The following is a 15,037-nucleotide window of genomic DNA, read 5'->3' as shown; positions in this document are numbered from 1 at the left end:
CGTTTTGATCATCGTTTTCACCAGGCAAAGCCCGCTACATCCAAAGATGTTGGACCAAATCCTCCTTTAGTGCGTTATGTATCTCTCTTGACCGCACGGAATCCGAGTTTTCGAGTCGTTGCTCAATACTTGCAGGAGTCCGTGGTGGATCCGGGTCCGGTATGAAAGTTGGACATATTGCTCTTCCCTCGTCCTCGATGATCATGTTATGCATTATGATACACGCATACATAGCACATCTCATTCTTTCTAAAGACCACAGACGACAAGGATTTTTAACATAATGCCATCGTTGTTGAAGAACACCAAAACACCTCTCGATATCCTTTCTCGCAGACTCTTGCACTTTCTTAAAATACTGTCTTTTTTCATCCATCGGGTCTCTGAATGTTTTAACAATTATCGCGAACTCTGAATATATTCCATCACCCAGATAGTACCCATGATCGTAGAAGTTATCGTTAGCCCAAAACGAAGCGACGGGAACGGTCCCAGATATGTAACTCTCCATCACAGGAGACTGCTCTAAGACGGTTATGTCATTGTTGGAACCGGGAACACCAAAGAATGCCGACCAAATCCAAAGGTCGTATGAAGCGATCGCTTGAAGGCTGACCGTTGGTCCCTTTTGGTCACCTCGTGTGAATTGACCTCGCCATGCAGTTGGACAATTAGCCCATTCCCAATGCATGCAATCTACACTTCCTATCATGCCGGGGAAACCATGTACCCTTGTATGTGCCTCGTAAAGACGTTGTAGATCGTTAACGTTGGGCTCTCTCAGATAATGTGGTCCATATAGTTTAAATATTCCTATATTTTACAAAATTTTTATAAAATAAATGATCACAGTAAACAAGTGATAAACTATTTAAAAAAAAAACAAAACGTACCGTAACAAAAATACTCCAAGGTGTCCCGGGTTGTTTTTTGGGCCATCTTTAAATAATCGTCGTTGATGTCGGTCGTGTTTCCGTAGGCGAGCACGCGCACGGCTGACGTAACCTTCTGAATAGCCGTGAATCCTAGCGTCCCTCGAGCGTCAGGCTTTTGCTTAAAGTAATCAAACTCACGCTCCAAATCATTGGTGATGCGCATAAATAAATTTTTAGACATCCGAAAACGGCGCCTAAAGGTCTTCGGGTTCTTGTATCTCGGCGTGTCGCAGAAGTAATCCGCCATCAACCGGTTGTTGGCTTCGGCATGATCTCGTTCGATATATGCTCTTGTTGAAACGGGGGGTGGAGAGCTAATCGCACCCGTAACGGAACTCATATACTGTGTCGCGAGCATAATCGCATTCGTAACCGCCTGTTCCTCCTCCACGTCCTCGGCTTGTTGGTCGGGCCCGAAAAACTGTTTATATATAGATGGAGGATCCATATATAGTGAATTTGGTGTAAAGGAATTTTTATAGAATTGAAAGAGAATTTTTATAAATTTGATGAGGTTTGATTGGGAATGAAATGGTTTAATATATAGGAAGTAATTTTTTTTTTTAATTATCCAACGGTCATATGGTTTCAAAAAAAACGGTCAAATTTTGATTTACGTGCCATTCCTCAGCGTTTTGTATACAACGCACACAAAATGGAAATCAACATAACGCGGGGGGGGGGGGGGGGGGGTGTACCCCCCGCATTTTGCTTCACAACGCTAGGGCCAAAGCCACCACTACGGGTGGTCTAAGGTTTGATCATTTTTGTGACTTTCGTCTAAAAAGTTTATTTTTTGCAATTAGGTCATTAAGGTTTCACAATTGCTGTCAATGTCGTCCAAATCACTAACTTCGTTAGTTTTTTAACATTTATTGAGGGGTATTTTGGTCTTTTAACCATTTATATTATTATTATTATTATTATTATTATTATTAAATAAGGGGTATTTTGGTCCTTCAAAATAACTATTTCATCTTCAATCCATCAGCCAACGGCCGTCAACACACCACCTCCGATCACCGTCACAGAGCCTAGTTCCATCTCCCTCTAATTTGCCATCACCCTCATAACCTTGGTTTGTTGTCGGTATCCCTCACCACCATCCCACTACATAACCCAGCTTCATCATCTCTGGCTTCTCGTGTTACCGTCGGCCACCACACCACCAACTCGACTTTCCGTCTTTCCGACCAACAAAAATCACCGTGGTTTATGTAATATATGTGTGGTTGCTCATACATCTTAGATCTTACCTTCTCATTCATTTGATATCCATTGTGGTTGTTCTTCAACTCCTTAATTTGTACTACTTGATAATAATGGCATCAACAGTCGATGAAGTTGAGAAAGCACCGAAATCTCGTAAGAACCCCTTTTTGTTTTTATCATTATTTTTCTTCTATTTCTTTATTTTCCATTGTTTTAACTGAGATGGGAACCTGATGCATAAGAGAAAATAGATATGCTTTGTGATTTCTCTCAAATTATGGGGATAAGGATAGCAATGGGAATCCTGTTGTGAATGCTCTCATACATATATTATTTGCATTCATTTGTAACATCTCATTGTTTTGAACTTCTTTTTCTTTGAGAAATCGTCTTTCACAAACATCGCTTTGGCCATCCTCATTTCAGGGGTAGTAGCTAAGACATAACATCATGATACCTTACAAAATTAGATACCAATAGCGCTTCCTATTCGTTCCAAAATGAAAGACAAACTTTTATATTTCCAAATTTAAAACTAGAAATTAAGAAACCCAATACAAACACCCCCTATGTTGGTAATTCGTGACCGTATTCATAAGTCGGTGAATATGGAAAATCCTAAGTTAATAAGTTGGTCAAGTTGATTTAGTTTTCTAATTGTAATATGATTAATATGATAATGTCTTGGTCACCAAGTTAGGGTTAGATTATAAATATAGGGCCTCGTTAGAGGTTTTAGATGTAAAATCAATAGAGAATTATTGTAACGAGTTTTTGAGTCAGTTTCTCTTACAATAATAAAGTGTTGATCGATCACGTGCATGCCTTGAAGTGATATGTGTAATTGTGGTCTAAGCTTGAGGTACCCAAAGTTGATATCAATAATAAAGTGTTGATCGATCCTGTATCTTGACCCTGGACAACCCTTTTCGTCTTCTTCTTCTTCTTCTTCTTCACAAATCTTACCCTTCAATCCTGTATCTTACCTAAGTTAATAAGTTGGTCAAGATGATTTAGTTTTCTAATTGTAATATGATTAATATGATAATGTCTTGGTCACTCAGAATCTCATGACAAACAAAAAGGTCTTCTAGCCCAAATTGAAAAATCGCAAAAGTTAACTTTTATGCCCCTTAACGGGTTGGGATCAAATTGACTACCGAAACTCCCTCAATGACTAAAATTGATTGAGAGTTTTTGTTAAGTGAAAGAAAACACACAACAATATAGAAGACAACTTACGTGAATGATGATTAGAACTAGTAGATAATCGAGGTCAAAGGGGTCTTGAACACTAAAGTCAAACTAAAGCTTAAAGATCTTGAAGAAATTGCCAAATGCCAAGGGAGGAGAGGGAATTCGTGATACATAGATGGTGGCTGATGTTTCATTAGATGTTTGGGGGCCAGCCCCTGTACCTTCCTTTGATGGCCACAATTATTTTCTATTATGTGTTGATCATTTCTCCAAATTCATGTGGTTGTTTCCCTTGAAACGCAAATCTGATGTCTTTGCAGTTTTTAAACAATTTGTGACTATGGCTGAACGACAATTTTCTACTAAACTTAAAACTGTACAGTCTGATTGGGGAGGAGAATTCCGAAATCTCTCCTCTTTCTTTGCCACAATAGGCATTACTCATCGTCTCTCTTGTCCCCATACTAGCGAACAGAACGGTATTGTTGAGCGACGTCACCGGCACGTTGTTGAAACCGGTCTAACATTAATGTCACAGGCCTCCGTCCCTCAACGTTTTTGGCATTTTGCCTTTGAAACAGCCGTCTACTTGATAAATCGCATGCCTTCTCGCACAAACTCCACAATATCTCCTTTCGAGCACTTGTTCAAACACCCACCTGATTTCTCCTTCCTTCGTGTCTTTGGCTGCCAATGCTTTCCATATCTTCGTCCTTATAATCCACATAAAATGGATTTCCGCTCTTCACCGTGTGTTTTCCTTGGATATAACACTTCTCATCATGGTTATCGTTGTTTTGACCCCGTCTCCGAACGCATTTACATTGCCCGTCATGTTCGGTTCCATGAAAACACCTTCCCTTTTCTACTTAATTCTACCGACTAGTCACCCCCTACACCTATCAATCCCTATGTTTCCTCTTATCCAACCGGTCCCTTTCCTATGCCAACTGATACACCAGCAGACCATACCACTTCACAACCGGCACACACCATTCCACCAGAACCAGTCCACACCGACCCACCCGAATCTGCCACCACTATCTCACCAGAACCGGCCCATACCATACCATCACCTTCAGCCCAAATTCCAACCTCTCACACAACCAATGATACATCCTCACAACCAGACCAAACCACCACTACTCAGCCCACTAATACCTATTCTCGTCGTACAGCCCCACAAACCACTCCAATCTCTGCCTTCGACCGTTACTCTACCCCATCTCAACAACCACAATCATCACAACAGACCAGCACCACATATCCTTCTGCCACTCCCACCGTACCTACTCCACCCACTCCACCTCGCCAACGACCAGCTAACCTAAGACCTAACCCCAAACAAAACCAATACTTTAATCCCACCTCATACCATACCTCCACTAGTCCACCTAACATCGAACCCACCTCCTTTGCCGTTGCCAATAAAGAGGCTCACTGGCGTAAGGCTATGGCGGATGAATACTCCGCACTTCTCCGTAATGGTACATGGTCTTTGGTTCCCCGTGTTCCAAACACTAATGTGGTTGATTGCAAATGGGTTTATAAAGTAAAACGCGATCAACATGGGGCAGTTAAGCGATACAAGGCGCGTCTAGTTGCAAAAGGTTTCCATCAGCAAGCTGGCATTGACTACACTGAAACCTTTAGCCCAGTGGTGAAACCCACCACCATCAGAGTTGTTCTTTCCTTAACCGTTACAAACCGGTGGACTCTCCGACAACTTGATGTTCAAAATGCATTTTTACATGGGGATCTAAAAGAAACAGTCTATCTGAAACAACCACAAGGATTCATCGACCCCGGTAAACCGAATCACGTGTGTCTATTACATAAATCCTTGTATGGTCTCAAACAGGCACCTAGAGCATGGTTCGAACGTCTCTCTTCTGCCTTGATTGCTCTCGGTTTCAAGGGATCTAAAACCGATCCGTCTTTATTTATATATTCACAAAATGGGACGATACTATAAATGCTGGTATATGTTGATGACATTATTTTGACAGGCAATAACACCCAGGCCATTGATCACATTGTGCACCGTCTTAGTCAATCATTTGCTATACAAGATATGGGTCCTCTATCTTATTTTTTGGGCATTGAAGTGGTCCGATCAGGGTCTGATATCATCCTTTCTCAAAGGAAATACATTACTGAATTGTTGGAACGTGCAAAATTATCACAATCCAAACCGGTGCCGTCACCTTGCACCACCAATGCTTCTCTTCATCTTGGTGACAGTTCTCCATTTGATGATCCTATTAAGTATAGACAAATGGTTGGGGCATTACAGTATGTCACCCTATCACGACCTGACATCACCTTTGCGGTTAACAAAGTTTGTCAGTTCATGCATTCCCCCACTGAAAATCATTGGTCCGCTGTTAAACGTATCTTACGCTCTCTACACGGGACAGCAGATCATGGTCTTTTACTCTCTAGCAGATCTTCTCCTGTTCTACATGCCTATACAGACGCTCAAAATTTAACTGCATTTTCTGATGCCGACTGGGCTGGGTGTCCGGATGACCGTCGATCCACGGGGGGATATGCAATATATCTTGGGTCGAATCTAATCTCATGGTCAGCTAGAAAACAAAAAACTGTATCTCGGTCATCCACGGAATCTGAATACAAGGCCTTGGCTGACACGGTTGCTGAATTAACTTGGCTTGAAACATTGTTGAGAGAACTACGTGTCCCAATGCAGATTGCTCCAATCCTATGGTGTGATAATCTAGGAGCCACATACCTATCTGCCAATCCAGTCTTCCATGCCAGAACAAAGCATGTGGAAGTAGACTTTCATTTTGTTCGAGAGAAGGTTGCTCAAAGGAAGTTATTTGTTCAGTTTATTTCCACACATGATCAGATTGCTGACATTTTCACAAAGCCACTACCATCAGAACGTTTTCTCTTTTTGAAGTCCAAGCTAAGAATTGGTCCCCGGCCTTAGCTTGAGGGGGAGTATTGATCGATATCACTTGTATAACATGGGCCAATCCCTAGACACTAATAGCCGGCCCTAATGATGTCTTGTATAGATCTATATATAGGACCATATTGTATCTCAATTGAACATACAATCAATATACAATCATTTACCAAGTTTATCTGGTAACCAAATCAATTTGTAAACGAAATAAGCAATTGATGATGGAATTGAGTCAATTAACTTAAAGATTTCGGTTATAACAAGAAAACAAATTTGGACATGCTATAACATTATATGACTTCTTGTACCTCAATTTTCGTGATTTAGATCGAATTAGGAAGGATTTGGCATTAAACGAAAACTAAAATCGATTTTGTTGAACTAGGCGTTGTAGCGTGTCCCCAGGGAGTGATAATAAGGCGTAACGATTCTGAGGATTATTTAATAAGTGCATGACAATATACTAATATAAAACATGCAGGATTTTATTAATACGAAAAATCCAAAATGTTACAATACTACCACGAGATTTGCAAGTTAATGGTCATCAATGCGAATACGTATACACTTGTAATGATCACATATCATGAATATCATGAAATAAAGCTTGAATAAAATAGCATGTATAAGTTTGCATGTTTTCCACCCAATAATTAAAAACATTTAAAAATGGGCTATGAACTCACCTTGCTTGTTGGATGAACACGAGCACGCACAATAAGTTGTTAAATTGGTCATTGGATGCCCTGTATTAAGTTTTGATTTTAAAGTTAGTTAGAGTGTCGCAACTTCCAGCAAATTAATCCCCAGGTAAGAGTCACGGGTCCAATAGGATTATTTACGCCACTCTTGCATTAGACAGAGCCATTTGCTTGTCAGATACATGCATACCCGGTTTATACTCTACTTGTATACTAACTCAAAATGTTTAAGAATGGTTTTGATAAATAAGAAGATACGAGGTTAAAAGTGTAATATCATACATATTCAGGGTGTTTATTTAATTTATGAAAGTATAAGGATTAAAGTGTAAATATTTAAGTTTATGATGTTTATTGACATTTGTGAAAATATAGGGACCACTTACGTAAATATTTTAATTATGATAATATTATGAGTTTTTGAAGATCATAATGATGGATTATAAGAATATTCATATTTGCTCATGAAAAAACTATAGATTTGATCAAAGACTTTGAGAAAATAATTGCAATTTTCTGGAATAACATGATCATAACAAATAGTAAGGTTCTAATTAACAATTTATGATGTTCATGATGAGAGTATATGAACTATGAAGATTCAAGAGAAAACTCAAGAACATAAAAACACAATAAAGGACTAAAAATCAAAGAAATCTGGGGATATTGATGAAATAAACATAGAATCATGTAATTGCGCATGTTATAAAATATTATCTAGGCGTTTAAGTTCAGCGTGTCATATGATTAAACATTTATATGATGAAATAAACATAGAATCATGTAATTGCGCATATGTTATTATTAATTCATTACAAATAAATGTAGATGATGAGCTAAATACTTGAACTTTATAAAGGGGATATTGGATTTTAATAATCCTAACTTTGCTTATTGGCCGGTATTAATCCCAAGAGAAATTCTCTAGGTTAATCCCAACTTTCACCCTATTGGCCTTCACCGAGTTTTTCCCTAACAAAGACTAACCCGGTTAGTTTATGGTAAACAATGTCAGTTCTCTAAGTTGGGGGCAAATGAAAAATGTAACTAAACTTCAAAACCCACCACCGCTGCCGTTGTCACCGCCGACGGAACCCCCGTCGCTGCCACCGCCGCCTCCAACACCTCCACCGTCGCCACCACCCCCGCAGACACCCCAACGCCGCCGCCGTCGTCGCCACCATCACTGGTTCCGCCACCACCATGCAGATTATAAGTTTATAATGAGAGTTTTATAAATTTATGTTATTATTATTAATCAATTTTTAGGGCTGACATGTATTATTTTTTTTATTACTATATATAAAAATAACTATAAATATAAAAGTTGATCAATAAATAGTAAACGAGTTGATCTCGAGCCTAATAAACTACTTATGAGCCGAACTCGAGCTTTAGAAATAAAGATAGAAGCAACCGAGCTGAGCTCAAGCTCTGTGTAAGTTAAACGAGCCAAGATCGAGCTCGTATCGGCTCATTTGCAACCCTAGTTGGAGAAGAAAAATAAACTGGTTTATAATAAATAGAAGTTTTTATCCCATCAACTTGAAGAAATGACATATTTTGTCCAAAAATTAACTGGGTTAGTCACAGTTGGAAAAAGGCTTGGTGGAGACCAACATGGTGAAAGTTGGGACTAACGTAGGGAATTTATTAAGTTGGGATTAGTGACGGCCAAAAGACCAAAGTTTGGATTATTAAAATGTCCCTTTATTAAATACGAGCACAAAAGACAAACGATTCGTGAAAGATGTTTCATAGTTGTTATAGTTGGGGTTCTTTCTAACAACGTATAAGTGGTTGTATCAGACATCGTTAAATTTTTATTATTCATATTTTAAGGTTATTTTACTCTGTATGTTGAAGCTTTACTTTAAGGTACTAGTTTTGTTTGTTTGAATCATACAGTAGAAGCCAATTGCAACTGAATTAATCGTTTGTTCTCATTTTTCTTTAGCAACGGATAGGCTATAATTCTCTTTTACTCTTTGTCATGTATTTGCAGGATAACAACTTGGCACACTTGAAGATTCCTCTCAGTAATATTAAATTAGCAACAGATAATTTCTCAGAGACATATGTAATTGCATCTAAGGATGGACATACTTTGTACAGAGCTGAACTCAATAGTTTTGATGAAGAAATTCCCTCATCTGAAACTGGGGAAGATAAAGGCGGACATCTCAAGGGACACATAAGTGTAATCATAAAGCGGTACCATTCTGGACATGACGAGTACAGAGAAGAGGAGTTTCTTACAGCAGTTACAATGCTTGCAATGGTTAGACATCCCAACATAGTCCATCTAATAGGATTTTGTGTTGAAGGTTCTGAGAAGATCCTTGTCACTGAGAATGTTTCAAATGGATTCCTTGTTGATTATTTGGGTAATTTCAATCGCATGCGTATTTTCACATGGGAAAAACGTTTGAAAATCTGCATTGATGTCGCACACGCATTGGCTCACCTTCACTCTGCGATTGAATATCGCAAGAGAAACCATGGTATACATAGCGGAAACATTGCGTTGGACTATAATTGTTGATATTGGAGGTTTTGCATTCGAGTCTCTAAATCAAGAACGTCAAGCTCTCTATCTCAATCAGATTGGTAAATCGTGTTACACAGATCCAGAATATGATAGAATCGGCGTACTTAGAAAACAATCAGATGTTTATAGTTTTGGAGTAATTATGTTTGAAATTCTATGTGGGAGGAGAGGCTATGACCCAGTTTACCTTAAAATGAATGAGAAAGGGCTAGCTCCAATTGCAAGACGAAAATTGAGCACGGGAACAATAGTGGACATGATAGATCCTATAATAAAAGATGTAACCAATAAAAACGGAGATTCTTTGCACACATTTTTGAAAGTTGCAAATGAGTGTGTGGCAGAAGCTCAAGACCAACGTCCTTCAATGAAAATGGTTGTCAGGGAACTTGAGAAAGCATTAATATTTGAAGTAAGTCAATTCTTTAATTACTTTATATTATTGATTCCTAAAAGCCACTAGTGTAACGATTCACTGTAACTTTAAAAAGAATGAAGCAATTTCATAAAATAGTAACCAAATTTCAAAAATGTTAAAATTGGGTCTTAAGCCACTCGACTTCATATTTTATTATAATTATATGTTTTTAACATGTTTCTTTAGCATTTTTCTTATTTGTTTCATATAGGAAATCTTTTTATCTTATTTTTTTGTGTTGACGTGGAATGGTGACATGAATCTTATTTTTTATTTTTAAAGTTTAATAAAATTAATGTTTTTCAAATGTTTTTAAATCTAAGTACATATATTGTCATTCTCGACTGCCACGTCTTCTTCTCCATTGCTTTCTTGACGCACAAAAAAAATCAGGTGAGGCTCGATTTGAAGATTCAGTGACCCGATTTAAGAAAAATTTACATAAATAACCTACTTGGAACAATTTTAAAACTTGGTTATTATTCTATGATATAGATTGTTAAAAATCCTTTCCACTTTTAAAAGTCTTTTTTTCAAATTATCACGTTTACTATTTTTATTCTAGTTGATTAAATATAAATCCTACAAGGGTTGTTCAAAAAGCTCGCGGCTTGTTCGATAAAAGCTCGAACAAAACTAGCTAAATAAACTTGATTTGAAACAACCTGAGCTGAGCTGAGCTGAGCTGAGCTGACTCATTTTTGTAACAGCCAAATTCGACCCAAGCTCGGCTCGGATCATGGCTCGGCTCGTTGACTCGATCTTAGGCTCGTTTAACTTAAATATCGAGCTCGAGCCTAGCTGAGTTGTCTCGTTTAATTTCGAGCTTGAGTTTGAAACCACTCTGACTCAACTCGTAAACACTATGTTTTATGGCTTTGTTGAATTGATGATATTTATCATGTATAGCTTTTAGAAAACTTAGTCGTAAGCATATTTACATTAGGGCCATTTAATTATCACGTATATTTAAATCATATTGTTCAATATTTGAGGTCTATGGTATCACCGAGTCACTTCATTGTTATTATATAGTTTCTTTACCGTCTCCATTACCATGTTTTTTTACCCAAAAAAATGTCCACTCACCAATCTGTATATATTTTTTCAACATCATTTTTATTCATCAAACATTATTTTAAGCAGTTATCGTAGTTTTACCGCCATTTATAAAAAAATTATCATAGTTTTTGTGTCCATTTGATGACATTAACATAAATTAATCTTTCAATAGTAAGGGTATGTTTATTTTAGTGAACATCACATACAGGTGTGGGTGGGGTGGGGGGGGGGGGGGGATGGCTAATGGAATTGATCTCAAAATCGTCGAAATACCGGCTAGGAACCAATTGAAACCACAGGTTTGGAACCGGTTTGTAATTCTCTCTATCGAAACCGCCTTCAAACCGCTTAACCGAACCGAAAACCAGCCAAAACAGGTAAAAACCGATCATAAACTGTTCTTATTCAACCCAAACTAATTCCGATAAACATATTTCGACCTTTGTTAACCGAAATGGTTTCAACCTTGAGCAAGTTTAGGGTTTGAAACCGGGTTGTGAATCATATAAAGACTTTATAAAATAAGTGTAATTAAAGTAAATTGGGTCCCACCAAAAGAACACAAAAGTCAACCGGTTCCAAAAATTTTCGAGGGACACAATATGAAGATCTCTCTATTTAAAAATAGAGCCAATCATATAAAAAAACTAATATACTTTCTGTTTTTACTTATAAAAGTTCTTCAACAATTTTTTGCACATAAAAGTCTCTGCACATACTAATTTTGAACAAAAAAATGACGTGACTTATAAAAACACATTTGTTTCTTATGTGGCATTAATTAGGGTGTTCACAGTTCGGTATAAAAAGCTGAAACCGTTCAAACGTTGGTTTCGCGGTCGTTTTTTTCATAACTTTGAGTTGGTCGGTTTCAAAATTTTTAAACCGTAATAGACGTTTTGCTTTACGATTTATACACAAAACTTGTCGTTTAAAACTGGACTGAACCGAACCCTAGACCTTGAAATTATATGAATATTTTAACTGTTTTATTATACATATATTAACTGTTTATTCATATACAATAAAACTACGCCCAAAAGTTTCAAAAAAACCTTCCGTATACTAGAAAACAAATTTAACTGAAACTTAACCTATAAGTTATACTCATTAAAGTTCCCATCATAAGTTAGAGTTTTCAAAATCCCATTGTGTATTTTCGTGTTCTGTCCTCCACTCCACTCCGCTTCACTCCACTCCGCTCCACTCATGTTAATTTTTTTTATCTCGTCTTTTGCTTATGAAACCATTATATTATACCTGGAAGTTTATGCCAGTTTTTACCGCATATGAAACTACATTGTTAAATAAAACTCATCTATAGTATGTCACCTTTTGTCACATAAGAAAAAAAAATTGTTTTTATAATTTACGTCATTTTGTTGTTCAAAATTAGCATATACAGGGACTTTTATATGCAAAAAAATGTCGAGGGACTTTTATGTGTAAAAAACAGAATGTGTGTTGGTTTTTAATATTATTTGCCCTTAAAAATAAGGTTAGATCTGTTATGTAAACATCTAAAATTACGTAGTGTGTGCTAAATTTATAATTGTTAAAATGTTTATCTTAGAGCACGTAAGTTACTGAAAATATTTTACCCAAAACTTGATCGTTGTATTTTCTATGTTATTTTAAATGATATATGGAATATGGATCCTTGTGTTCTGAATATATAAATATATAAAATAAAATGTTGTAGTAAGTGAATATTAAATGATGTATACACAACATGCATTCTAAATTCTAAATATGTAGTTAATAAAATAAAGTTATGTTATAGTAAGTAAATACTAAATGATGTATAGACAGAGAAGTTCACAAACCGGTTTCAAACCATAAACCGGTTTGGGTTGAAAGTTGAAACCGGTTCTATTTAATCAACAAACGTCAAAACCGGTTTATGATCGGTTTTAGTTCGGGTTAAAACTGGTTTCTTGACTGGTTTACGATCGGTTTTGGTTTGGGTTACGTCGTTTTTGTCTAGTTTTGACAAGTTTCGGTTTGGTTAACCGGTTTATGTGGTGAAAAGTACAAACCGGTTCCAAACCTGTTTAATTTCAACATACTCAGTTTCAACCCGGTTCATTTCGTATTGATTTTCGGGTCGATTAAGTTAACCGGTGTGTGTGCCACGTCTATATACATATAGAGACATGCATTCTAAATTCTAATAAAATACAGTAAAATGTTATAGTAAGTAAATACTAAACGATGCATATACATAGACACGCGAACATACATGCATGAATGATGAAAGTGACAAAATCTTGTGAATCAGATCTAAGATTTAAAATAAGTGTAATAGTGTATTAAATAAGTGATACATGGCTTAACTGGTCCTCCGTTTTCACTCACTTTCATCCCCTTGTTTTGTATTAATTCTTTGACTTAGAAAAATAGACAGCTTGATCCACTAATAAACCGATTTGAAGATATAGCTTCTGCCACGAACGACTTTGCTGATGAAAATCTCATAAAGAAAGGCGAATTTGCAAATGATTACAAGGGACAAATGCTGACAGCATCCGGACAATTGATTGATATTTGTGCATGGAGGTTTAAACCTGGATATGGGCAAGGTGACTTTGAGTTCCGGACTGAGATTTTAATTCTTTCTAGTCTTGAGCATAAAAACATCATCTCTTTTATTGGGTTTTGTGACGAGTATGATGAAAAGATCCTCATATACGAGCATGCAGTTCACGGAAGTCTAGACCAACATCTTAATGACCCGGAATATCTCACATGGTTCCAAAGACTGAAGATATGTTTAGGCGTTGCACGTGGGTTGAGTGCCATCCATTATGATGCCGTGCATTGTGACATCAATAGTTCTAAGATATTTTTGGATAAAGATTGGGAACCCAAAATATCCGGGTTTGAACTTTCCACAAAATATCCTCAAAGTTGGAGGCATCGCCTTCTCTCATCTCACGGCTTTGACAACACAAATATGACACCCAAATATGATGTTTACTGCTTTGGTGTATTGTTGTTTGAAGTCCTTTACATGGTGAAACCGATGAAAACACAACGTCAAGGCATCATTAATCCTAAGTTACGGGAACAGATGGACAGACAATCGCTGAACTTTTTAACAAAAATAATTGACAAGTGCTTAAATGAACACCCTGTGCAACGCCCGACTATGGACCAGGTTGTCAAAGAACTTGAGGGCGTGTTTGAACTTCAATGGAAACATGAAAATCTTGTAAGACCACTTTTAGTTTATTTATTTATTTATTTTATTTTTCTTTTGGCTTTCTTTCTTCCTTCTGTCATAATTTTTTTTATGGTTGCTAATTTATTGTACATTGTGGTAATTGGTATTAAAGGAACGCTCAACAGATGCAGATAAAGATGAAGGCATGTCATCAGATCTCCTAAAGGTAAATGAAAATGATTTTTCATCATAATAAATAAAGTGGATTTTCTTTAGTTTGTTTGATGTTTCTCAAATATAACCAGTCGAGTACCCGCACGATGTAGCGGGAATAACATTTTAAGGCTGTTAGCGAGTCAATGCTAGCTCGACTCGAACTTTACACCAAGCTGAGTCAGCTCAACTCCAAAATAAAGCTGAAATCTTAAATTCGAGTTCGTCTTAGCTATTTTGATATTGATATAATTTGAGTACTCTTAATTATATTTTTGTAAAACATATAAAATGGAAAAAAAAATAATAAAGTTGAGTAATATTTAAAATATACATGAGGGGTCAACGTTGTACATTAAATAGTATAATATATTGATAAGTGAAAAAGATTTTAGTTGTAAGAAGTTTATTTATGTTTTTTTTATCAAATAGAAAAAAGGGTTATATATGTAACTAATGGGATAACATGTAAACATTTATATTTAAAAGGCTTATACATTTTAAACCGTTCATCTTATTTGGAAAAAAATTATATTGTAATGTCGACATAAATAAGCCCGTTTAAATGGGTATGCTCGAATTTTTTTAATCATATTTTTATAAAACATATAAGACTAAAATAAAAAAAAGGATAAAGTTGAGTT

This window comes from Bidens hawaiensis, unplaced genomic scaffold (genome assembly GCF_021521415.1).
Source record: "Bidens hawaiensis isolate Kalapana, Puna unplaced genomic scaffold, B.hawaiensis_p1.1 tig00006296_1, whole genome shotgun sequence".
Classification (NCBI taxonomy): Eukaryota; Viridiplantae; Streptophyta; class Magnoliopsida; order Asterales; family Asteraceae; genus Bidens; species Bidens hawaiensis.
Note: the sequence above shows the minus strand (reverse complement) of the source record.